The sequence below is a fragment of the Lycorma delicatula genome, chromosome 6, assembly GCF_047948215.1.
Source record: "Lycorma delicatula isolate Av1 chromosome 6, ASM4794821v1, whole genome shotgun sequence".
Classification (NCBI taxonomy): domain Eukaryota; kingdom Metazoa; phylum Arthropoda; class Insecta; order Hemiptera; family Fulgoridae; genus Lycorma; species Lycorma delicatula.
The window spans coordinates 54919087-54946898 of NC_134460.1; the positions used below are offsets into that span (position 1 = coordinate 54919087).

At 31.4% G+C, this 27812-nt stretch overlaps 1 protein-coding gene across 3 annotated transcripts in view; it reads right to left on the reverse strand.

Annotated features, from left to right (window-relative positions):
* Nucleotides 1-27812, reverse strand: part of Snrk (SNF related kinase) — a 196611-nt gene that overhangs the window by 158811 nt on the left and 9988 nt on the right. Inside the window, exon 1 of one of the 3 annotated variants that reach the window (XM_075369914.1) lies at nucleotides 25822-25842. The exons of the other annotated variants lie outside the window; for them this stretch is intronic. The gene's annotated coding sequence lies outside the window, so the exon portion shown is untranslated. Of the gene's footprint in view, nucleotides 1-25821; nucleotides 25843-27812 lie in introns of those variants that run through there. 3 annotated transcript variants of the gene reach the window in all.

Genomic DNA, 27812 nt, shown 5'->3' on the forward strand with positions numbered 1-27812 from the left:
GTGACACTAAATTAAGTCGTGACAATAATTTTGTTAACATCTGAAGTACGTAACAAAAATAACAAAAACAGTAGCAAATAATCTAGCCATTTTTACGTAACAGAATTACACTAAACAGTAAATAAATAATTAAATACCCAATACAATAAAAAAATTCCAACTAATAACCTCATTTAAAAAACGAATCTATCTAAAATGGCTAATAAATTACACGGTAACATATATAATGTTACAACATGTAAATGGATTTTTCTATTTACATTGTAGTCAAGGCGACAATAATTTCAATTTCTGCTCGGTACGTTAAATTGATTTTAATAAAACTACTTAACAATAAATCAATGTTCATTAGATTCATGTTTGTATGCCAATCGAAGAAGCGTCAACGATCTAATAATAATCTGTGCGATGTAGCAGATAAAGAATTGTTTCGCAAGAGAGCAAAAAATATGATCCTGTCCGAACATGTCAATCTATCACCTGTTTAAACAGTAAAAAAAAATCGCTCCCTGAATGAATTAATTAATGGACTATTCAATTAACCCGTGATAAATAATTAAATTATTATATCTATTCAGTTATAAGTTGTACACACAATGCTCTACAATTGTATCATATAACCAGCCGGTTTAGTTCCGATCGAAGTATATAATCTGCATACAACTTACGATCTAAAGTAATATCTTAAAATAATCGTACTCAATTATACAAAATTATGAATACAACTAGGATAGGAATTTTATATAATTTTATTTTATGTTCATGGAGAATTAAAAAGAAAATTTATTTTGTATTTATGAAAACTGTTAAAATTACTTTTTTTATACAAACGTTAAATTTGTCAATCTGTAGTACATCATGCGCAGGTCAAAGATAACAAAAAAAAAATTAAGTAATTCGCTTACTAACGCGACAAATTCAGCTATTTATCAAAAATGATGTCACTATTCCTTCTAGAGACATTATCGTGACATGATAGAGCACGATAAAATATTTTCGGGCTATATAAAGAAACAGAATCAATCTTGATTCACGTATTTAGCTCTCCTTCAGAGTTTTGAGGCCTGTGACATTCTTTTACCTCTCGTCGCATTTATTTAATATTTAATGATTCAACAATTTCATGTCGTATTATTTAGAACGCAAGAAAGTCACAAGCAGATGTGAATTTCTGTTTGCTGACGTTGAGAATGTACATTCAGTTATATACCGCTAGTAAAATACGGTGTACTATTGACTACTTTGTGAAGTAAACTAATTTTCTCAAAGAGAAAAGAATTAGTTTTCATTTTTCTCAAAGATTTTTCTGAAAAATGAAAATTTGAAACAGGAAAACTGAAAATTAGAAACTAAAATCCCATAGAATTCTCAACAAATAACGCGGTACGATTCAAAAGATAAGACTAGTTATTTACACGCTCATTATGTTTACATTATGTTTGTTACAAATGTCTTTCCACTTTTTAGGACAAAATAACTTTTAATTTTTTCAAATCGTTGTCTAATAACGACAGCTTAAATGGAAGAAATTAAAAATAAGAAACGGAGGAAAAAGATCTCTATGGCAGAAGCTAGCACAAAAATTAATAAATTACATACGAGGGTAAGTCAATTATTATCCGCAATTTAGTAATATTTTTGTTTATGTTGGTAGTACTGTTATGTTACTAGATGACGCATGCGTGTTTTAATTGTTATATCTGTGCAGTTTTGATGCTGCTAGGTTAGTTCTATTATCGCTGCTCTGCCGTTAACCATGGCTACTCCGCTTTCTGTTTGCACCAAAGAGCAACGTTCACTGATCCATTTTTTGTGGTCGGAAAGTGTATCAGTGGCCGAAATTCATCGAAGACTTTCGGTACAGTACGGGAACAGAGTGTTGCCGCAACGGAGTGTCTACGAATGGATTGAAAATTCAAAAACAGTCGCACAAGTGTTACGCATGACGAAGGAGCCGGACGACCGTTTACCGCCGCAAATGAGAAAAACATTGAGCGTCACGTGACACGGTTTTCTTAGAAATACAAATAACTAAGTATTGATGAAGTGGCTCATCGTCTGCAAATTAGTCACGGTTCTGCCTACGAAATCATCCATAACAGACTTGGGTTTCATAATAAAGTCTGTACAAGATGGGTTCCAAAACAACTCACACGGTGCATAAACAAACGCGCTTGAATATATACCAAAAACATTTGGATCGCTATGGTAACGAAAGGGACATCTTCTTAGGTAGAATCATCACTGGTGATGAAACGTGGATGATCCATCATTACGAGCCGGAGAGTAAACGACAAATTATGGAATGGAAACATCCAAATTCGCCCTGCAAAAAAAAAGTTCAAGACCCAACCGTCCGCACGAAAACTGATGCTTACGGTTTTTTGGGACTCACAAGGCTCAGTAAATTATGAGGAAAGGAGCACAACAATAAACAGTGCGCGTTACAGTGAAATGTTTACTGCCAAACTGAAGCCTGCAATTCGAAGCAAACGCCGAGGACTGCTGTCGAAAGGTGTTGTGTTGTTGCACGACAATGCCCGTCCACATACTGCTACCCACACTGCTGAACCGCTCCAGAAACTCAACTCTGAAGGACTGGCTCATCCTTCGTATAATCCTGATCTTGCTCCTTCTGACTGCCACTTGTTTGGTCCACTCAAAGAGGTATTAAGGGCCCATCGATTTACCTCGGACGAAACAGGAAAAGAAGCGATGCATTCCTGGCTCGCAGCTCAACCGAAAACCTTCTTTTATGAGGGTATCAGAAAGCTTGTGCAACGATGGACCAAGTGCGTTGAAATTCAAGGGGACTATGTTGAAAAATGATGTACATGTAAGTTTCCTATTTGTATTGCAATAAAATTTATAACTACATTGCGGTTAATAATTGACTTTCCAGTCGTATAAATTGATAATTTTAAATATATGAAAGGTTATTAAATTTAATAACAGACTGAACTTGCTTTAATAACCAGCTTGCTTTAAGACACCAGCGTTGAAAGTTTCGCGTTCAACACCAAATAAAAAGCAGTTCTCTAACAGTAACTACAGGCAGAGCTGACCGCATCAAGCCGCCCGAGTACAAATAATGTATAAACTCGAGTAGGTTTCCAAGATAAGGCTCTAATATACCACATCTAACCGTAAACCCATAAGAAAGAAGAACCGAAAGAAAAAAATCACAAAGAAAAAAGAATCAAAGATAAGGGAAAGATAATGTAAAAGTAAATGATCTTTTCACAAACGACCGGCGTTAAGAAACTACCGATCCACCCGATGGAGCGCTTCGAGACCGTCTAGAATCGGTGAAATATCGAACTACCGTTAACTAGGACGGAAATATCACGTTATTGATAGACGTTTCTGAGTCTACTATCAGAGCACATATCGTTACAAACGCGCGTTTCTTAATTATAAAGAGCCAGAGATCAGACGCACACTTTCTTAAGAAAAACACTTCCCCCATTCTTAAACTGTGTAATGCATATAAGTTACAGCAATTGAAATGTAAACCGTTCACATCCACTGCAGGACGAGATTACAATACAGGAGTTCCTCTTGAAATGCCCTATTTTTATTCAACTATATTTCCCAAGATATTACACGTATCGACACGAAACAGAAATTAAATTAAAACCTTTCTTATCAAGTTATAACAAAAAATCACATTACATCACATCACTGCCACATATTTTCCACCAGTCACACAAAGAATATCCAGCCGATAGGCGATTTCTTGCCGTGTTCGTTGAAGCATTTCTGGTGTGATGGTTGAAATGGCATTCCGAACGCTCTCGTTATCCACTACCAGGAATGTTGACATGTTGGATCAGTTTGCGTACCCACAAACTGAGCAGAAGGATCCTAATACCTTTTTCCAGCATCCATGTTTCGACGAACACGGCAAGAAATCGCCTATCGGCTGGATATTCTTTGTGTAAGAATAAACAATGTGTAAGAATGAAACAAAAATTTAATTTTTGTTTCATGTCTATAGGTGAAATATTACGGGAGATATAGCTAGATAAAAATCCGGCCTCCGTGGGGCGAGTGGTAACGTATCGGCCTTTCATCCGGAGTTCCCGGGTTCGAATCCCGGTCAGGCATGGCATTTTCACAAAAAATATCATTCATCTAATCCTCTGAAGCAATATCAGAGGTTAAAAAAAATAAGGAATTTCAAATAGGACACCATTTAAACAAAATAATTCGGAATGCCAAATATATTTTTAAATTCTGCGTAAAAAGAATGAACGAAATTAAAACAAAATTCTTAATATTTATTTATCAATCTGAATGTCCGTGTGTATGGTACGAAGTATGAATTTATCGATGTTCGCTACAAATACAAAAACAACTGAGCCGATCTGAATGAATCTTTTACCAATACATCAATTGAGTTTTGAGGTGGTGTTAGGCTAAATTTAACCAGATAACTCTACTATTAAGTGAACAAAGTACAAACAAAGAGCAAATCGTATTTTACAGTGTCGGTTTTGTTATACTAATATTTTGAATCGTTGCCTAAATCACCTTCTACAAAAATTATCTGTATACGGTTTCAACGAATTAAATTTATTAAAAAAAATATAATTGCATTTTGTCATTTCATAAATGGAGTAAAATATTTTTTATAAACATGTTTAACATAAAATCTCATTACGATATGATTTTTATAAGCAGTCGAATAAAATAATTTTTCATAACCAACGCTATCGGTGTACATGAATAAAATTTACGCAAATAATTTACAAGGTGCGTTTTACTTTTATATTACCTTTTATAAAAAAAATGAAGTAAAAAGATTTTTATCTGAAAGGTTTTGTTTAAAACAACTCGATTTCTGACTCCCGTAATCGTACAAATAAGACAGTATACGGTAAACGATAAACCCTTTTTTACCGAAACTTGACGAATCAACGTATTATAACTACACTCAACGATACAAATCTTAGCAATGTCTGCCTTCTTTAACTGAAATATTTATCAGCACGACGTTCCCTCTGAACGAAAAATATATTTTTTTGAGTAAATACTCGCTCAGAATACAATTTACGAAATATATCAATAAGAAAAGAAATTGAACCCGCTATGCTTTTACCAAAACATCGATTAACATGCTCAGGATACATTTTAGCGACAACAAGAGTTCAAGCAATAAAATATATTAAACTGGTATAATGTAATACAACTTAGATACAAAAATTTGAAATCGAAATTCCCCCACCTTGCGGGGAAGTTTTTTCGTGACCGCATACGTCAGATGGATTATAGTAAACAACTTCAGGGGGACAATTAAACCAAAATTTAAAACAATTTCGAAATCGAGTGCAACTAACTTGCTCATAACGACTGCATGAAGGTAACATGCGCTAAAGAAAGAAAAAACTTCAATCAAAATCTATACTTTATACTTATTGTACAACGCTGTCTATCGTACAATACTTACGTTTTTTTGTTTAAAATGTAAAACAATAATTATTACTACAGAATAACCGAATTTCTAAGAAAAACTGTGCTCAATTCGGACTGGACCGGGAATTAATAAAAAAAAGAAGACAACACTCGTGCGTGCTAACGTACGAAAAAAAAACACGCATACCACACCTTTCGGAACCTTTCAACAAAATCAATTTAAAATTTTAATTGTACGTATAATATGATAATACAAGAACGATAATTTTCCTATTGAATTATGCAACAGTTCACATTAAATAACAGTATACTGTAATATATTTAAATACAAATCGCAGTGCAGTTATTTCGATATTAAATTTCAACGAGGATTGTATGCCAATTATTTTCACAGTATTACTACTGATACTATTTATAAATAAATCCATTAGAATCTTTCACTTTATTTCCTTATTTCATTTTTCCGACACTTCACTGACATGAAAAAATGATTATAAATTACTCGACAAGTATATTTAGAAAATTAAAAACGTTGACAACGATATCGCTGAATTTTTTCGGCACTTACTTAGAGCTCTGACTTATTTTTTTATCAAAATAAATAAAATTAAAAATTTAGCTCTAATGATTACAGATATAAAACAGCACAAACTGTATTTTATTTTAAATTAATATATTTTAATGTAAAATAAACGCCAGTTAAAAACACGTCAAATGATCGTATTTCGGTACGTAAGCAAAAAAAATTATTTTTTTTTAAAGGTGAAAAATGTATCCTCTATCTAGGGTATAAAACTATCCACCGTGGCAGTATTTCATCTGGAAAAATCAATATAAGACGTTTTTAATCAAAAAGTTGAAACAAAAATCATATAAAAAAATGTTTAAAACTAATCTTTAGCGATGGAGGTTCATGAACTTCAATAATAAATTTTTGCTATTATTTCAATGGTATTTAGCGAAATTAATTTTTTAGCTAAAAAAAAAAATACACAAGAGTAAAATTTTCTAAACCTCTTGTAAAATTTTTAAAAACTTTTAAATCTCTTCGAAAATAATCACTCCCTTCAACATTACGTCACCCTGCTATCCAAATATATGTTCGATTTAATAGAACCAATCCCTTTAATGCACAAAATTTCTTAACAGAACTCTGTTAACTATTAACGACGACCAAAGTTAAAAAGACGTAAATGACACAAACATTTCAACCTATTTTTTACTATTTCTGGAGACAAAGGAATTTAAAACGATAAGAACAGAAAATTATGGTGGAAGTAGACCTCATTCATCAGTAGCAATAATTTCCTTTTTGTAAAAATGTATAACTTATATTATTATTTTTTTAAATCCATAAATAAAAAAAATAATAAACCAACTAATTGTTTAAGATAAAGATGGGTTTTTTAACGTGGAGATTGTTAAGTATTCCATAGTAAATAAATAACTATTGCACAGTTTTTATCAATCATAATTCAATGGAGGAGTCTTGATTAAAATTTATTTACGCTAAATATTGTAATATGAAAAAATATATTTACTTACCGGTTTAATTTTTGAAGATAAATTAAGATAAGAAATAATAACAGTTACACTTTTAGAAACAATAATTACGTCAAAGCAAACGTTTCATTTTTACCGGTATTTACACAAAAGAAAAAAAAAGATTAAACTCTTGTAAAACCTTATTAGTAAACTAAATATAATTATCTATTTTAATGTCCGTCTGAGCGTCATAAGAGAGTCTAAACTAGTCAAGATTTGGTTTCACATTACTTTTTTTTTTAATGACGAAATATGAAAAACGTTTTCGCGAAGGTAACCTACAGGAAAAGGCAATAAAAACTCTAGCGCGTAACAAACAATATTCCACCGATAGCTTAAAAAAACAAATAATTAGGTTACTAATTAAGAATTTAAGTGACGTACAACTCACATTTAGAATCTTAATTAAAAATTACGTACTTTATTAGGAAAATTAAGTAATGATATTGAAAATAAATACAGAATAATCATTACTTGAATCGGGTCATTCTTAACAATTAATTAGCAAAACTAGTTTAATTAAAATATGGTAGTCGGAATGGGAGAAATTAAATAGGCAAATGATAATCACTATATTTTAATAAAAACGGATACATTAAGGGATACAATGCCGACCCGGCTTTCTCTTATAGTTGTGATCATAACAGCATCTTAAATTCGACAGGAACCTGTCGGAACTGCTTTCACTGGAAGTATGATGATCATTAAATAGTCAGCCCCTGAAGAACAGAATGGGGAAGGAGTCACTTGTAAGGCTTGAATATGACATGTTCAATAATTGGCTCTGTGAACCGCTTTACTCCTCACTTTTAATTTGCATACAATTAATTATAAAACCTCAACGATTTCAAAAAAAAAATAATAATAGTTATTACTCTAAAATCGATCCCAACGGAAGGGTCCACAAATCGGATATAAATTTTAATTATATCACTTAGCAGAAACAAATTCTGAAGGGAAAAAACAAACAACAAATGAAATGATAAAAACTGAATGCATGTTATAACAAAATAAGGGAAAAAAAAACTTTTTAAAATATATATTTTTTAAGTGTAACCATTTTGAACAAGAGAATTCCTCCACCGGCAACCGAATAGTTTTTTCATTCAACATAAAAAAATAATTCATTTACTCTTTAAATATATAAATCGACTAATTTAATAAAACCAGACTGTGACCTTATTTTAACACAATAGCTACTATGCACATCCGAATCGGGGAAAAGTATTTCGGGCCTAACCGTAAATTACGATAAAAAAAATAATTATATAAAAACAACCATTTTTACTGAAACGTATTTAACTTTCATGGAATACACATCGATAAGTTTTCTTCAAACATTTAAAATATCTGTGAATCTGATTCAGTAAAAGATCGGTCTTTTTATCGGCAAAACACAACCGGTATCGTAAAAGCTAAAATAAATAATAGGATTAATCGGTAAGGAAATAATACTTCAACATTCAGTTTACGTATTAATGGACTTTGAAAAAAAAAACAATTACCTAATATACATTTCAATTTAGTATTTGTATCTTAAATTTACTGAAATTTACTTAAATTGTAATTTTTGACCGATTTTAAGATCTATCTCTTTTTCAAGTTCAATCCACAAGACTTAAAAGATTAAAAAAAAAACGGTACCCCCTTACGCCTTATTTGCTGCATCAAGTGAAATCTAAATAAAAGTATAACGCTAAATTTTTTTTTTTATTTAGCCGCTGAAAATGGACTTAAGAAATTCAGCTCTTGTCAAAGGCTAGTAAAAGGCATCGGAGAGAAGTAATGCGGAATACATTTCACCAATAATACTGGTCAACGTCTACTGTGTCCGTTTGAGACAGAGCCCCTTCTACAATCGGTCGGCCAACTCTACCGGAAAATCCTACTTCCAAAAGTCCTTAACCGGATCCTTGGGCGATGGATGACGTTGTACGGTTTGTCGTTATGCAACCAGACGGAAGATGATATACAAATTCTCGGCACCTTTAAACGGGGTCAGGATATGATAACCCCGGCAAGTGTTCTTGGTCTTCCAGGTGAAAGGTTGCACGTAGAGTCGATAACCCGACTAAGTATAAAAAAACAACCTGTTCTTTTAAAAAAGCCAAAACAAAAGGCTCGGTTTTGTACAGAAATTATGGATTAAACCCCCCCCCCAAAATAAACAAAACACCAACGAAGTGGGAATACCCCAAAAAATAAGGATTTGGATATATGGCAATGGCTATAGAAAGTAAGAAACATGCTGAGTTCGATAAAATGAGAAAGAACCCTGATCAGAATAATGATAATATGGAAGGAAAAATTGTACAGAAGAAGAAAGTAGTCTGGAAAAGATGGACGGATGATATTATGAGGTCTGGTTTCAATGGGCAAGTGAGGGTGGAAGATGATGAGGCTTGGAGAGGGATAAATTAAGAAACCCAAAGCCAAAGCTCACCAAGTGCAGAAGAGCTACAGGATTTTTTTTTATATCGAAAAAAATACTGGGTGAACAAAAACGAATATCGAAGTCTTAATTTATTATATTACTTGGATGAAATGTACAATGTTAATTTAAAGTTAAAATAAAAGAGCAAAAATGACAGTTTTAGCTGCGCGCATGGCCGCAGATCGATTCCTATGATTCAGGTTGACTAGCTACGAGAGATTCCTGAACAGAAAGCCTTTTATGCTTTGCAGTTTGGTAAATCTGAATCTGCAATTACACTTCAACATGTTTTCCGTAGAAATTTCGAAGAAATCAAAGCGATCCTCCGAGTGATTAATCGTCAATGGCGTAATCGGTTTGAAACAACCGGTGTCTAGGAAAATGATAAAAGTATCAATCTATCTTGCGCAGTCCTAAACACTTATTAGAGAAGCCGGCCGTGAACTAGCGATGCCGGTGATAACAGTGCGGATTGATTAATGGAAAAGCTTAAATACGCGTCCATTACCCGTTTACTGCTATTATAGGGTTTGAAGCCTACAGAGTACGCTGCGCGTGCCGAACTTCGCAATCGAAATGTTGCAACATAAAAATAACGAATTTCTTGATCGTTTTGTGTTTAATGAAAAAGATGACACATAACGTCCTAGCTTTTGCTATTTTTATTTTTTTTTATCTTCTGGGACCACCGTTAGGTATTGCTTCAGAGGATGAGATCAAAGAAAAATTTTGTAGCGTAAGAAAATGCCATACCTGATCGGGATTCGAACCCGGGACCTCCGGGTGAAATGCTGAGACGCTACCACTTGAGCCACGGAGGCCGGCACATATAATGTTCGTACTGGGGGGGGTAGAAAATTTCGATGAACTCTTACAACCCGAAAGAGTTTCCCAAAATTAAATATCTTCTGTGCAATATTCCGACGCCGAGTTTGCAAAGCGTAACAATAGTTGCTTATACGGATATGTTGCGTCAATACGCAAAATTTATACGCGTCAATATACGAAATTTGGCAACAAGATAGAGCTCCTCCTTAAAGGCATAACTCTGAACGGCATCGGTCGAATGACGTTTTCTCCTACCGTTGGATCGGTCGAAACTGAACCGATGACAGAGCTTGTTTGCAGTGTCCTTTCCAAAATCACCCGATCCGACCCCACGTATTTTTTCCTTTGAGGTTTTTAAAGGATTTTGTGTACGTGCCTCCGCTACCTACTGATCTACCCGATATGAGGCACAGAACCGAAGCAATTGTCGTTTGTACTACTCCAGACATGCCGGTTAAAGTACGGAACTAACTCTCCTGCGGGTTGAATGTGTGCCGCGTAACGAAAGGTGCTCACCTTGAACAACTGTAAAGAAAAACTGTAATATTTACTCTTTCATTTTACTTGCGATTCACTACTATAAGTCAAAGTTAAGAAATATTAAATAGCTTTAAAACCCTCACATCTTTGTTTTCACACCCTCTATTTTTGTACAAAAAGGATCTGTATCTTTTTACCCCGATTTCAAAAATACAAAAAATAATCAAAAATACAATTTTAAATAAATAAAAAATAAATAAACGTAACCGAATAGAGAATATTATAAAATAAAAAATAAATAAATAGTATTACATAAGAAAAAAAAAACAAACTTATTTATCACGATTTATTTATAAAATAAAATTTAAAAAACCCATAGATTAAGAAAAACAAACATTACAGTTACACATACTGAAATAGAAGTGTATCAAATAATGTGCTAATGGAAAAACATAATTAAAAAAGTTATCTGGTTACAGTCTGGAGTACCGAGAAAATAAAGATAATAATAATTGGAACACATCCAAGAAGTAAAACAACATTAACACATACCAGATGAAAGAAAACTTTTTAAAGTTTTCAACCTATTTAAACTAAGTAAACAGATAAAACCTTTTTTTTATTTTTCGTTAAGCTTGTACGTTTGAAGAACTTTTATTTTAAAATAAAACGGTAAATTAGGGGAAAAATATTTTAACATTAATCTTATCTTGGAATAATAAAAGAAAAAGGTTTAAACTCCAAACTTTTAATACTAAAATAACTCAATTAGTCGGAGAAAAGAAATTAACGTATTACTAAAACGGAAATGTATTAATTTTAAGAAATTCGATAGTTAAATAAACATCTTCAAAATCGATACAGGAAGAAAAAATGCAATAAAATGTTTTTAATATTATTTTGACAAAAAAACTTTCTCTCTAAACCGTTCATGATATCAACAAAAAGAAGTTACTGGTGTTTTCACGTAGCATGTTATCTTCCAACTAATTTTTTTTCAAAACAATACAAAGCCGATGATAAAATACTGATTTTAATATTATTATGTCAAAAGGTGGAAATAAGAAAACAGTCTTCCCTTCGAGTGACGAAGGAATGAAGATTATCAATTCTTTTAAGATAATTACTTTTTTCATTTCTGTGAATCCTCAATTTGACTGGTCTGATGCTTGCTATTCCCCATTCATTATAAGATTTTAACCTGATGCATTTACTATATTCTACATCCTGAATTTACCTGTTTATGTAAAGCAAATCTTTCTTTTCACTTTTTCTTTTTTTTAGATTTTACGTACATACTACTCTATTGCTATCAAATTAATTAAACCTCAAACTGTCTTAACATTTTTATTACCAACCAATCAACCTTGTTTCAAAAGAAAAATTAATATAAAAAATCTGATGTGGACACCATACGACTTCCTTGTACGTCTATTAAATTAAATGCCGATTTATTTTTAAAAATACATAAAATGTTATTTCACTAATAACTTGTGATTTTTTTTATTGTTATTATTGAATATTTACGGTAATTTATTTTCAATCAGAGGTTAATAATTATTATTTAAATCAACACATTTAAATTAAAAAACGTTAAAAAAAGGAAGAAAATATTGCAAACCAAAAAATGTAAACAGGAAGAAAATATTGCAAACAAAGAAAGAATAAAAAACATTAAAAGAGGATAATACATATAAACAGGAAGAAATCGTTGTTAAGACCAAGGAAAGAATAAAAAGATTACATAGGATGATGAATATAAAGAGAGAAAATTTGAAAACTAGAGAACGTGTACACAAATTAAGATCAGAAAAATTATTAAACCAAAGAGCGATTAAATGATCGACAACAAAAGACAAATAAACGAAATGATAAACTCCGACTTGGGAAATATTGTCCGACAATATCAGAGGAGTAATGAACTAAAAGATAAGAATTTTTTGCAATTTATCAAAGATCTGGCACGTATGCCTCAGTGTATATGTTGTTCTTGTGAGAGTCTATTTTTCAGTCACTGTAGTTAATTTTAATATACATAAAATTAAACAGAAATTAAAACTAGAAAATCCAAAAATAATACGATTCTAAATTATAATTTACAATTAATATTAAATAATCACATTTCAGCAAATCTATTTTACATATCCACATAATGTAATAATGACTATTTAAATTACATAAACACATTTTTAAAAATACATAAAATTTTATTTCACTAATAACTTCTGTTTTTTTTTAATTTTTTTAATTTTATTGTTGTTATTGAATAATTATTTATTGTACAACTTTTTTTTACAATCACGGGTCAATAATTAATATATTTAAATTTAAAAAAAAGTTAAAAAAAAGGAGATGAAGTCTGATTCGAAACGCCTTCCCCTAAGATCCAAATATTTCATAAAGTAAACTTTTTTTTGTCTATAACTCTGGAACCAATTAAAATAACTATCACTTATGCTAGGTATATCGTTGACAAGCTCTCAATGAGCGCATACTAGACTTAAGAAAAACTTTAAAACCCATTTTTTTTTGGATTTTGGGCTTTTTTAGAAACTTTTGGTTCAGTTGATTGCAATCAAGAGGGGAGGTGCACAACTAGATATTACAACAGTCCTAAATCCAAAATTTCAACGTATTACGGCTAATCGTTTTTGAGTTATGCGAGAAACATACATGCATACAGACGTCACGCCGAAACTAATCAAAATAGATTTAGGAATGATCAGAATGAATATTTCCGTTGAAATCTGAAAACCGAAATAGTTCGCGATACTTCCTTCAGTTCGTACAAGGAAGTAAAAATCACCTACTACCGTGATTTTCTTAAATTGGTAGTTAAAAATTACATATACTCGTGTATATAATAAATAAGGTTGTGGAATTAATATTCTATAACATTTACAGAGTCTACAGGCTTTTTATAGCCCTTTTCTTATATAAAGTTATTTTGTAAAGTAAAAGTTTTTTTGTAAAGCTGTGTGTATATATATAGCTTGAACAGTTATATTTAGTCATATTTTATTAAGATAACAAAAAAAACCGTTATATAAATGATGCTTGTGTTGTTTTTTCAGTTAATCTTATAAATATTTAAAATTACCAAGTTAATATCAATACACCAACGGCAACGGTCTAATACACAGCTTGCTGACTGTACTGTAGCTAACGATGTATTAATTGCACTTTTTTCTATTTTTCTTTTGAGATTACGGGTTCAACTACTATGGTTATTAGCACAGATGGAAATTAGTAGCGTATGAAAAACGCCACGCTTAAGGGAATTCGAACCCCGAACCTTCGGATGAAAGACCGAGACGCTACCACTCCGCCACGGAGATAGACTGTATTCTCGATTTGCTGTCTCGGCTGCTGCAGTGTTCTTGGTTTTTGACGCGCAGAGTGTCCTTTAAAACACCCTAAGGTAGAAGAAGTCCTTGAGTATTAAATATGGAGATCGAGCCGGGAACTCCAAAGTACTTCGTCTTTATCCTATCTGTCGCTCAGGAAAGGCGTTGTCAAGAAATTCTATTAGGGCACGATAATAATGGGTTACAGTCCCGCGTTGATGAAGTATTTTGTTGAAAGTAATACACTACTTTCATTACTTTTCAAAGTAATACACTAATCAACAAAACGTTTACGTACAGGAATAACCCTGTTTTGTTAGCATCTGTAATAGATGCAGGTGACAGATCCTTCAAAGAAGAATGGCCGGACAACCCCTCTAGAAAGAAAACGACACCGTAATGTTAAGCATGATACATTTACGGTTTTTTCTTCTTTTTTTGGGCGAAAAACGCTTCCGCGTTATCATCGCCCGGACATGATATATTTCCAAATGACATGAATAGCACATATACATTACAGTAATTCAAATACTTGAATATAGACGGACGGCCCTAAGAAACCGTAAAACATAAGATAATAGCATTTCATTATTCCCTAGAATATTTCGCATGTTAGTCCCTAGATTAAACTTGCGACGGAATGCCGCATAACAGATACAATCCACAAGGATGTGGTGGACTGTTAGTTGGCAGTCGCGCCGTGCACAAACGGATGCTTCTGTTCATATCCATGAACAGATGCAGCTGTTTGTGCATCTGTTCATGTTATATCATCACATGCCTCACCATGAGCCATCTGAGATATCACCACTAGGCTCAACATGAGTGAGCCTAGTGTGCCCTATTCATAAACGGCAAATAATAACCATCTCCGACGGTTATTTCTGCATGATAAGCTCCACGGAGATACTCTGTCCTTGATTGGATGAAGTTTATTGTTAATGTTGGCATCCTACTCACTTTGTCACCCATCATGCACAGTCATCTTTAGAAAACAGACAAGATCGTTCGAAGCGACGCGATACATTAACGGGATTCTGTTCAATGATGGATTTGCGTTACTAAAAAATTAAATCCTGAAACTCATCATTTATTTCACATATGTACCGTTTTCTTGATTCAGAAAACTGTATCGCCTCTAGTTCATCTTCATTTAACGCATGTAAAAAGAAGTCTTCAGATTATGCTCTCCACATATTAGCACGTAAAATTCGACGAATACTATCTTTTTTAATACCGATCTCAATAAAACATAGCCTGTAAGACGTTTTTGGGGATCGTGTAAAGATTTGCATTACTAAACTGGCATTTTCATTAATAATACGGTTTTTTTACTATACCGCCCCTTGTTTACATTTTCCACTGTTAGCTACAACTTGTCGCAAATTCTAGCAAGCGTTATTCTCGTCTGCGGTGGGTTCCAACACTGTCAGACGTCTCTGAATCTATTTAACACTATCAGAATAACACTTCAAAAGCCACTTAGTTGGTAAAAAGACAACCGAATCTTAGCTATAAACATAGCTAAGACATACTATCTAGCGATTAGTGACAGCAACGAAAAGCAGATGTTTTAAACTATCAGCCGATATGGTTTTGTCATTTCTATCCCTGTTCGTTTTCCAGCTATAACCATTAGTGTACGCATTTATTTGAGATACTCTTTATGTATAAATAACACAAAGGACCCTAAATTTTGAATACTCTGGTCTTAAATTATCATAAAAATAGAACCAAATACCTGAAATGTAAACTGTTTAGACTGCCAGGAAAAGATTATTAAAAAATCCCTACTTTACTTCCCTATGCCTGTGATAAAGGTTGAGCATTACTTCCATTAAGACAATACTTCGAAATAAGTAAATTAAAAATTTTTAAATCAATATCTGAAACTATTAGAAATTATAAAAATGTATAAGTCATTTAACGAGACGCTTACAAAAGTTTTTTTCTTAACTATTCCCTTTAAAATTATTTCTTTTTTTTTTGATAAGTTAACAACCAACTGATCAAAAACTTTTAATGAGGTCCAATCATTTTCTTGGTTTCTTGCTGTAGCAACCTTTAACATCCCTCTGACGGGATCAATATTTAAATGAATTAATTCGATCAAATGAATTAATTCCCCAAAAATGCCTAAGCTCTCAAACCAAATATCATGACAGCAGGTTACACCCTCACTGATATTTAAAAATAAATAGATAAACAACATAAATAAGGAAAAATGTAATAATTTAGAAATTCAAAACAAAAAACTCAAGTAGCGGGTAATAACCAAATTTGACGTGTTTTACTTTGAAATTTCTCGTGTTTGAGGAATTTCAAAACAAAACTTTAACGACTACAGGAAAACGTTACCGATAATTATAAAACTTTTAAAAGAAACATTAACCATTTATGTATTGAAGAAGTCGCATACAACCAATTACCGAATACCGTACTCAGGGCAAGTCGAACATGCAGACCGATTTACGGTTCGATCCTAAAACACAATACATCATTTTACAAATTATTATTATAGAAATTATTATTAAAACGTTTAAAAATAAAAACGAAAGCAAAAAACGTATAAGAACGATGAAACGATAAGAAAGAGAAATGAAAAAAGATAAAAAAAAGAAAATATTAATGCTCGAGCGAACGAACGTTCATTATGTGAAGAATGTCTTTCAACTTAAAAAATGGAAGACGAATGACTCGCTTTCCACAGCCTCTTTACTCGTTTAATTGCTACCGCATTGATAAGCAGTGCACCGAGCTGAAGTAGGTACTGTGCTGCAGTACGACATCGTGAACTATCAGGCAATTTAAACAGAATTCAGCAATTAAAGAGCAGGTCATTACTTCTGCTTTTCGAGAGGGGATAAATTTATATAAGTTTAAAGTAAACTGTACGGAGATGGCGTACTTATCTTACGAGAGTAAAATGATGATTTTATAATATGATCGTTTGATTTATAATAAAAAATTTGACGAGCACTGCTTCCTACACAAGAGCAAAATTCATTAACGAAAAAGAGAAATGATTTTTGTTTTTATATTACGTAACAATAGCCATCGAACAAACAAAAATAAAAATGAATTCGGTTAAAAAATTGTAATTAAACTAAAGAAGCCACCTTTATTTCTTTTGACGTTCTTAACAGTACGTTCAATCGATCGGGCTGAAAGCGTTTCAAACAAACTGAAATTTATGATATCTATAAAAAACAGAAGGCTACAATATTAACAATTTATTTTATATTTATCTTACATCTATATACATATGATCGCCGGCGCTACGGATTCATTGACTCGTTTGCACACCTTCCTAACAGTCGTTTGCATACTAAAAAAAAAGAAATAAGATTAAAACTATTATTATAAAAAAGAAGCCATAACAAAAAAAAGGGAGTCCGACAAGGATTTTCCCTATTACCGTTACTTTTTAAACTTTTCATTGAATTACCAGTTAATGATGTTAACAATTTAGATCCGGAGTAACAATACAAGGTGAAAAGATAAAGAAGCCACGATTTGCTGATGATATAGTAATTCTAGCTGAGAGTAAAAAAGATTTAGAAGAAACAATAAACGGCATGAATGAAATCCTACGCAAGAACTACCGCATGAAAATAAACAAGAACAAAACGAAAGTAATGACATGTGGTAGAAATAATGTAGATGAATCACTGAATATAAAAATAGGAAGAAAAAAGATTACAGAGGTCGAAGAATTTTGTTATTTGGGAAGTAGTATTACTAAAGATGGACGAAGCAGGAGCGATATAAAATTCCGAATAGCACAGGCGAAACGAACCTTCACTCAGAAATATAATTAGTTTAATCAAAAATGAATTTAAAACATTTTTGAAAGTATATGTTTGGAACGTAGCTTTACATGGAAGTGTAACTTGGAAGATGGAAGTACCTGAGAAGAAAAGATTAGAAGCTTTTGAAATGTGGTGCTATAGGAGAATGTTAAAAATCAGATGGGTGGATAAAGTGACAAATGAAGATGTGTTGCGGCAAATTGATGAAGAAAGAAGCATTTGGAAAAATATACTTAAAAGAAGGAACAGAAATAGACCACACATTAAGGCATCCTGTAATAGTCGCTTTAATATTCGTGGGAAGGGGTAGAAGGGAAAAATTGTGCAGGCAGATAATGTTTGTAATGTGTAAAACTAATAGTTAGGGATGTAGGATGTAGGGAGTATACCGAAATGTAACGACAGGCACTAAATAGGGAATCTTGAAAAGCTGCATCAAGCCAGTCAAATGACTGAAGACAAAAAAAAATTATTAAAAAAGCAACAGGTACACGTTTTCTTAAAGGCATCACACATTTTTATATTTGATATTATTTTAATTTTTATACGTAACGCAGTCAAGTTACAATTTTATATATATAGAAATACGCGCCAAAGTCGCTATTAACATAAAGAGGTAAGTTTATATTATCTTTAGTCCGTAATATTTATATACGTACCTCCTCATTCAGTTTGATATGATTTTTACAATGTTTAATCATTATAGCAGCATAACAACTACAATATAATGTTATTAAAGAGTAAAAGTCATTTGAGAGAGAGGGACTACACAAAGAGTTGCCGAGTAACGGCCGGTTCCTTCGACTCGAGTGTAAACAATAAACTAATTCGTTAAACCGTATAAATAAACAGTCGCGATAACCCTGAACTTTAAAAATATTTGTAAAATTTGTAATTTAACCCCTCTACCGTAGCGATAAAGGTTGAAAAGTATTTCTCCCTGATACTGCCAAATTTATAAAAAATAATTTTAAAATAAACTCAAACCGACAAGTCGAATGATTTTTTTACCATAACTAAGTTTAAAAAGGTATTATAAAGCACAATTACCGTTAAAGTATAGTTTTTATTGCATTTAAATAACCGCTGATTTTTTCGGGTTTTTTTTTCCAATAATTTCTTTTCAAAATTATTTTAGAGGATAATGAATCAAATCTTAGCCTCGATTCAAATTTAGGCTACACAGAATTTCGAAAAATACCCTGAAGGATGAAAATAAAACAAAAAATCAATATTTTATTCCAATCGTTATATAATAATACTCAATTATATAGATCTACGTCAGGAATGAATGCATATGATATTTCGCGAATGAATAAATGAAATATCCCAATATTTGCCAGGATGGGGCAAGGGAAACCGTGTTTTAAAATCGGAGCAGCGAAAAAAACAACTCCCAATTAATTATTTTTTTATTTTATTTTCTTGGTTTAAAAATTCATCGTCAGAATAATTATTTCTGAAAAATAAAATGTTTTCGTTATATCTTAAATAAATTGGTGAAAAACTTTTTAAACGTTTAAACGATTCAGTAATTTGTTAGAAACAGCAACGGAAGCGTAATAACGTCCTCTCTCGTAACTAAAAGTATTCTGTTCAGTTACGCAACGGTTCTGTTGCCCAGTATGATTAAGTGGTTGTTATTTTCTAATAATAAATTCTTTTAAACAAAGATTGCACATTCATAACACACAAATACAAGGATCAGTTAACGAAATCAATCTTCTAAACATCGGTCTACGTTAATTCATACGTTATGGGCGTCCGAACCATGATTTGACAGACCATTTCTGTGCCTTGAAAACTCATTCTATTTGAGGGAGCCTCAAAATATGAATATTCAAGCGTAATAAATATTTAATAACTAAAAAGCTTCGCGTTTTATGGCGTTTCAAAGGAAAATAGTGCGATTAGATTCAATTTGATCATCCCTAAATAAGAGAATTTATCACCTAATAAACCACTCAGCAGTTTCGCTTGATGGGCAGTAAAAACATCATTATCATTAACGAGGATTATACGCTAGCCCCATATAGCACAGAAGCTATTTATTTCTGTATTCTTGCCTGAAATAGTATTTCTTTGAAATAATCGAGAATATAAAAAACATTTTTCAATAAAACTTTTCGATTATGCTATCTTATTGCTGTGAAAACACGCTAACTACACGACTGATACAAAAATTATGTCAATAAATCTATAGTAAGAAAAGTTTCTTTCTTTTTTGTTTGTTTTTATCACAAAATAAGAATGGCTCGGTCATCTGAAGAGGGCAGGATCTTTCCGGTATTGAATATATCAATTAATGTTTAAAATTTTGTAGACTATTTAGAAACAAACAAAGAGAGAGGTTCTAAATTTATTTAAAAAACTATAGAATTAATGTTTGTAGAAAAAACGTTTAACATTTGAGACACTTCAACATAGAAGAAAATAAAACAATTATAACAATCAAACCATCAAACAGAAGGCAGCACTGTAGGAAGGAAAACAGAAGGTAGAAATTCAAAGAATTTCTGACGATAGGATTCTCTACGATGATGACGATTAAATAACACTAAATATTTTTACATTCTTTCAAATTCAGAATAACCGATGTCAAACGCAGGATTAAGAAAACAATCTGATTATCTTTTCCAGGAAAATAAATATTTTTTTAACTTTCTGAAATTAACAGTATTTTCAAAAATTATACTATTTGGCACTCCATTCCATTTTTACAGAATTTTCTCGAAGACATTGCTAAGACATTTAGTTTAAAATCGGGTTGAATTTCATCAGAAAAAAACCGTTGAACAAATTCTGTTCTTTTAGGGAATATGTACGAAGCAGGACGAACGATCAGTACACAATTTACGGCAAGTAATGGTTTACAACACTAGTTATTAGATCGGCATGGAAAACACCTTTTCCAGAGATCATTTAATCTATCTCGCCTATCTTCGATACAATACGTGAAAAAGAATGTGAATTGTGTAAGAATTTAAAATGTGTATTTTTATTAAAATTATTACGACTTTGAACAAAGTCGTAATAATAAAAAAAAAATAAAAAAATTCAAGTTTGTACGAGAAATGCCTCATCAGACCATCTTTAGATGGAAAAGAATGTATTAGTTTTATAAAACGACAGAGAGACTGTTCAAACAATCCAATCGGTTTTTTAAGTCTACTAACTTATGAAACTGATTAATACATTCGCACAACTAATCTTCATACAAACATTTTCTCCGCAGATCTTTTTTCTTCGTAATTTATAATTTTTAAAAATCAAATTCATAAAATTTAAAGACCATAATTAAATTTAAAGACCCATTTAAATTTAAAGTCCCATCTCTGTGGTTTTATCATTAATTAACCGGCATAGAAGTACGACCAAATTTAAATATAATATTTGAATGTTAAATTAAATATTATATTTTTTCAAATCAATTTTATGATTTTAAATTTAACCTGATAATATAATAATAATCATTACGAAAACACCAGCGAGGAAAATTAAAGTAAAAGGAGAAGTACAACTATGCAGAATAAAAGATATGCGTCTTTGTCGAGGTAGATTACACGCTAATGTTATATTAAAGCAATTCTACTGTATAATTTATATGACAATTTATTACGTTTATGAGATAAATTAAATAGAATACTTTTTTTTATAATTTCACATTTAAAGTAGGCATTTCTACACTAGCATCATCGATTATAGCTAATCTGTTTAAATTTTAAAATAAATCAAAAGGTAAAAACTCATTACAATCCACAATTTATTGGTTGTACGTCACAAATAATATATATGTCTATTTGGGATGTATGTTCGGTTATGGATTACGGGTATATTGGGTTATTAAATTTTAATTTATATAAAACAAAAATACGACGCTACCGTTGAAATGTGCACTTTACGTATTTAATTATAAGAAAAAATTCATAAGTAACAAATTTTCATAAAATAAATAAATGAAATAGTGGGATGAGAAAAATTTATATTTCAAAAAAAAAAAATAATAAAACGAAAGGAATAAAAAAAACACTTCGCATGATTGCACTATTTACAACACTGATGAATAAAATTCAATTATATGAAAGAATTGGACAAAGTAATAGAGCAGCAGTTTTCACAATAAATTTTATATTTACTTTAAAGATATACATGTCATATTTAAAATTCAATATTATTTACAAAATAACTAACTGTCATTTATATAAATATATAATGAATGTGTTTTACATATATATAAATATATATATATTGTTGAATCAACATCAACATTGAACTTTAAGGGAGGTTCCATTCTTTTGCCGGAAAACGCTGTCCGATTTAATAACAGCATACGCCCTTTTTTGCGCGTTATACTGCCAATAATGTTAATTTCCAAACTTCACAGCGCAATTTGTTTTAGTACGATGTACATTAAAAATTATATCCGATACTATCAGGAACTGTTTCAATAGGGGTCATATATTTAATTAAAGAGAAATAATAACAATAATATGAACTTACACGAATTATATATCTAGCGGAATATTTGACCCTCAAAAAAGTAATATTCATTATTGATACAAAATTATCCTAATTCTATTATCAATAACAATAATATTTAAAAATTATCAATATTCTTCTACCTAAATGACAAAGCAAACAAAAAACTTCTTTTACCATTGCATATTCAACAAAATTTATCATACAAATAATAATTCCTAGAACAGAAAAAAACAATTATTTTTAATTTTTTACTTACAAAAAACAAAAAATTTAATACGGCACAATAATAGTATTTTGTTCGAAAAAATATGCATGCTTGCTAATACAATGCCCTAGTAGCTTTCATCGTACAACGGAAAACATGACAAGGACATACCCAAGGTCACATATGGTTTTTGTTAATGATCTATAAAAAGGCATTTTTTTAGCATTATCAAAACAAATACATCCCCCCCCCCCGTAAACTCACTTTAAATAAATAGATTCTTCGAGAACAATATATTTCTTTTTAAAAAAATCGATTACTATTTATTACCAAACAGTTCTAGTTTTAACATAACTCTTTCCCGTGGGAAAACTAAACTTGAGATTTTTCTACAACGATTACACAATTACAAAGCAATTTTATCTTTCTTCTTACGGTTAAAAAAATGTAAAGGCACATCACAAACTGTAGATCAGGCCTTAGAATATTTCAAAAATTGTACTCGCGTAATTTCATTACCTGAAAAGAAGCTTCGAGTTTCTGAAACCGGCTGCACAGACATTAATGATTTTTGTCGTACAATAAATACAAAGCTACATGTGTTAACAAGCCTAATATATGTACGTGTTTGGTCGATATTAAACGTTCAATTTCACGTGCATTTTATTCGATTTATTCTGTCTTTAGACGGCCAAAAAAGCTAAATTTTTTAAGAGGTAGGATGAACTAGTCAACAGTATATTTAAACAAGTGTATATTTATTAAAATTATTATTTATAAGCAAGTGAACCAAAACGAGAGAACATAAACCATATTTATTCATATTCATAATTTTTTTTTTTGTAATTAATTTTAAAATGTTATCACTTACTGCTTTTTCTTTTACGAAAGATGATCTTCATACAAAACAATTCATCGGCTCCACAATAAACTTAATAGCCGAAAAGTAAATCGAGCTCTGGAGCTCGATATACTTTTCGGTATAAGTTAAATGTGAATACAAATACAGACGGGCAGAATACTAATTCTAAAGATAAATTAAGTTTTAAAACAATTTGAGAATCTCTCACTGTTTTCGCCGAAACATAATCTAAAATTAACTTAATGTTCTAATTATCTAAAGGGGGAGGAAAAATCGATTCATTTTAGCAGGCAAACTACTTTAAACTTTGATTCAGCTAAACCATTTTCATAAGTTATTTCTGACTTCGCATTAAGAAAAAATTGTCATCGTTTTGATTTCTCAATAACATTAGAAATTAAGACTGTAAACAAAGAATTTACTTATCTTTACTACGTTTTTTGACTGACGATCGTAGAAATAAAAATGTTAACGATTACAATTCATTTTGCAGCGAAAGATCCCTGAGATTATTAGATCGGTTAAAAAACAACTTCGTGTTCGAGGATCAGTTACATCGATATTCCATACACCAGGTAAGTCTTGTGAAGATATATTCTGTTGGCTTTATTAACCCTAACATTAACGAGGTAGACTTTTACACGTGTTTGAATTAAGTGATTAACACTAACCGGTTTAGATCACAAAAAAAGTCGACGGAAAAAAGTGGATAAAGCGCTGTTCAGATATGTGGATCGCATCCCGAAATCCGAATAAGGCAATGGATCCATCCCTGAAACCAATATCTCATCTTTTTAAAATTATTAACTCTGTATTGGGAATCCCGTTAATATATCACAGTGTTAATTCCGCTTCTTAAATTAAAAAAAAAAAAAAAATAACAATAACTAATCACAACTATTTTAGATGGGAACTATAATTTTAACAAAACTTAATTCATGGCAGTCACATATATTTTAAAAGTTTAACCCAGTTTGGCGTAAAAAAAGCCAACAATTTACGCAGCTACATTATGACCTAATGATAAAAAAATGCTCTCAATAGTTTCACACATACACGTCGTTTTCGGGCCACAACATCGTCACAAATATCAATAAACAACCCAAACAGCTGATAGTCTGATGGAATGGATATGAAAAAAAAACCGCCTTAAATGACATGGAGAAAACAGGAATTTTTTTTCATCGCTCAGCTTTTACTACAGAAAAGTTCAAATTTTAGCTCGGTAAAGAAAAAAACAAATATAACTTTTCATTTAAATCTCGTGCTTGGTTAGCGAAGCATAATATTAAAATAACATTTTTAAATATCTCGTTTTCTAAAATGAAGGATTTGAAATTTCAACGGGACCCTTCAGAATGACAGTATTACTGCCTTCACATTATTGCACAATGGAGCGATAAAATTAATCAAACTGAAGTCTACATTTTATTACTCCGATTTTTGTTATTTTACATTTTTATAAAGAATTTTGGTAAACATGTTCAACCGCTGCTTTCAATATATACAAAAAAAACTACATTAATCTTTTAAACACACACTAAAAAAACAGTTTCAGAAGATTATTTTATTCTTCAGTTTTTGATATGCCGAAAATAATAAAAAAAAGCTGACGTCGCAACAAATTGATAAAACCTTTTTTCATACGAGATGATCTAAAATAGGTTTTGCAGAAATTTTTAAGCACATGCAAGATTATAAACAAAATCACTACTTCTAAATCAGCTGGCCTCCACTTCACTTCTAGGCTAGGATCCGTCATTTTTCATTAATCGTGTCAGTAACATAATCTTCACCGACAAAATATAAGAATAAATAAATCATAAAAATCGGAAAGATTATTAAATCATTATCCTTAAAAACCTCTATATGTTGGATGACTACGTAAAAACATGGTGAAAATCTATATTTAATATTACAATTCAGATACCGGTTAAGAGGATTAAGAAGATAGGAAATAAATTGTTTTAGCAAGCGAAAATAAAAGAAGTATTAAGATATAATAGAGACAGAAGAAATATTTCTTAATTTCAAGCTAAAAAATTATACATCAGTTCAACCAAAATAAAAATTATTTTTCTTACGACTATAAATAAATGTACGTATAATATTTTAAGTGAATTTGCTGACAACGCGATTAGTCAAACATGGTGCACGCTAAATTTTAAAATATTATCACTCTGCTGCCAGAATTTGGTTTCATTCTTATGTAGGAGTTTTTGATGGGATTTGGTATATCCGCTGGGAATGGGGCCAGTAAAGGTTTTCAACAGAACAAAAATGTCTTACTTTGAGCCGTATTTTAAAGGTTCATTTTATAAATACGACAAATTAATTTTTTTTCTGTTTATTTTTATAAAACAAAGGTACCTAAGCCTAAAACACACAAATCAATATAATGTACTTACACTACAGTGAAAATAATAAACCTTAATTTGAATACTTAAATGTAAAACAAAAACTATTAACAGTATAGAAAATGAGCAAGTATTATGTGTTGTACTGATGTGCACTTATCAATACACCCCGTTAGCATAAAACAACACGAACAGGCTTACATACGACGAGTTGGCAGATGAACTTTTGAAATCTCAAGTTTTAACTATATAGTTTACCATCAATTTATTTAAAAAACACTGATTAACCGCTTTATGAGAGATCGGAAAACACAGTTTTAAGACAAGCACTAACTTTTTTATTAGATCATTATTAGCCGTTTTTATTTATAAAGTAAGGAATTTTATCGCGGAACGGTATCAACTTTATAAGTGACGTACGAAAAAACAAGGTTTTTAAAACGTCAGCAAAAAATTGTAACTCATAATCATAATCTGTAGCTTTTTAACCGCAAATTATTCGTACAAGTCGACTTATTTTACTGCGGATTCATTTATTTAATAAAGTGGGGTAATGTTGTCTGCGTCGCTAAAACGTGTCGTTAATTTAGCAGATAACATTAAAAAAAAAATACATTTTTAAAGCGAGCACGAATTTTCAACACGCATCACCCGCTAATTCGATGACGTGATGTAGCGGCGCGAAGTATTTCCAATTTTTGAAATAAACTGATTTGCAACAATATAACTAACCGGACGAATAAATTAATTATAAAATTCAGAATAAAATGAATGAGATCTACTGTTTACTATTAGTTTAAATAAAATTTACTTTTCCTCGTTTTCCTCCGTACTGGTAACGACAATTTAAAAACTCGTAAAACTTAATACTTTACAACGCCATTAAAACAAAAGAAAAAACATCCGGAAACCTAACAAATGTAATTAAACAATGAAAATAAGTATGTTACACAGAAGAAAAACATACAAAAGGAAGGCTGTAAACTAACGCAGGTGACAATTGAAATCGATTGTAATAACAGTTTCACTTTGCGAAGGGAAATAAACTGTTCCGCAACGAAACAACTATGATAGTGCCGAGTTTAAAACCAACAACGAAATATAGTTATTTTTCTTACGTGACAATAATTTTAACAAATAACAATCGATGATAATGCTCAAAAGTAACATTTCAAATAATTAAACAACAGAGTTAATCGTATGATATGAAGAATAAATTTATACTGCTGCAGATTAAGCGCCGTAACCGTAACGGTTATAGCGAACTGTCATGAGAAAACCTCCCTTCCGCCAAACCATGGCGGAAAAATTCTCAAGTATAACAAGCACCCGATGTCAGGCAAGACAAAAAAATTGTAAAAAACGGTTGGAAGAAAAAAATGGTAAATTAAGTATTTTCCCGTCACTTCCTTGACAGAGTCCAACATACTATCAAAATTTCAATCCTACTGAAATCTACGTGATACTCCTCTCTTTGTCAAGGCGAATGGCTGTATAATAGGCATCACTACTCTCAGAGCAAGCAACTCCGACCAGTGTCACATGTACCTCAGCGTTTTACGTACGTCACAGTAATAAGAAATACCAAGATAGATGGTGTAAACAAACAAATACGTAATGAAAATCTAATTTAACAAGCCAAATTACCAAAATTATGTTACTTTATTGATAATTATGCAACTTAAAATAAAGATTTATCACTTTGTTCTCAATAAAATGTTGCTGAATTGCTTTACAGGTGATAATCAACATATTAAGTGAGATAAGGAGACCCGGCTTTATTCCGTAAGCATTTTGGCTACTAGACTAACACAAACCCACCGGGTTGGTCTAACGGTGAACGCGTCTTCCCAAATCAGCTGATTTGGAAGTCGAGAGTTCCAGCGTTCATGACCTAGTAAAGTCAGTAATTTTTACACGGATTTGAATACTATATCGTGAATACCGGTGTTCTTTAGTGGGTTTCAATTAACCACACATCTCAGGAATGGTCGAACTGAGACTGTACAAGACAACACTTCATTTACACTCCTCATACATAT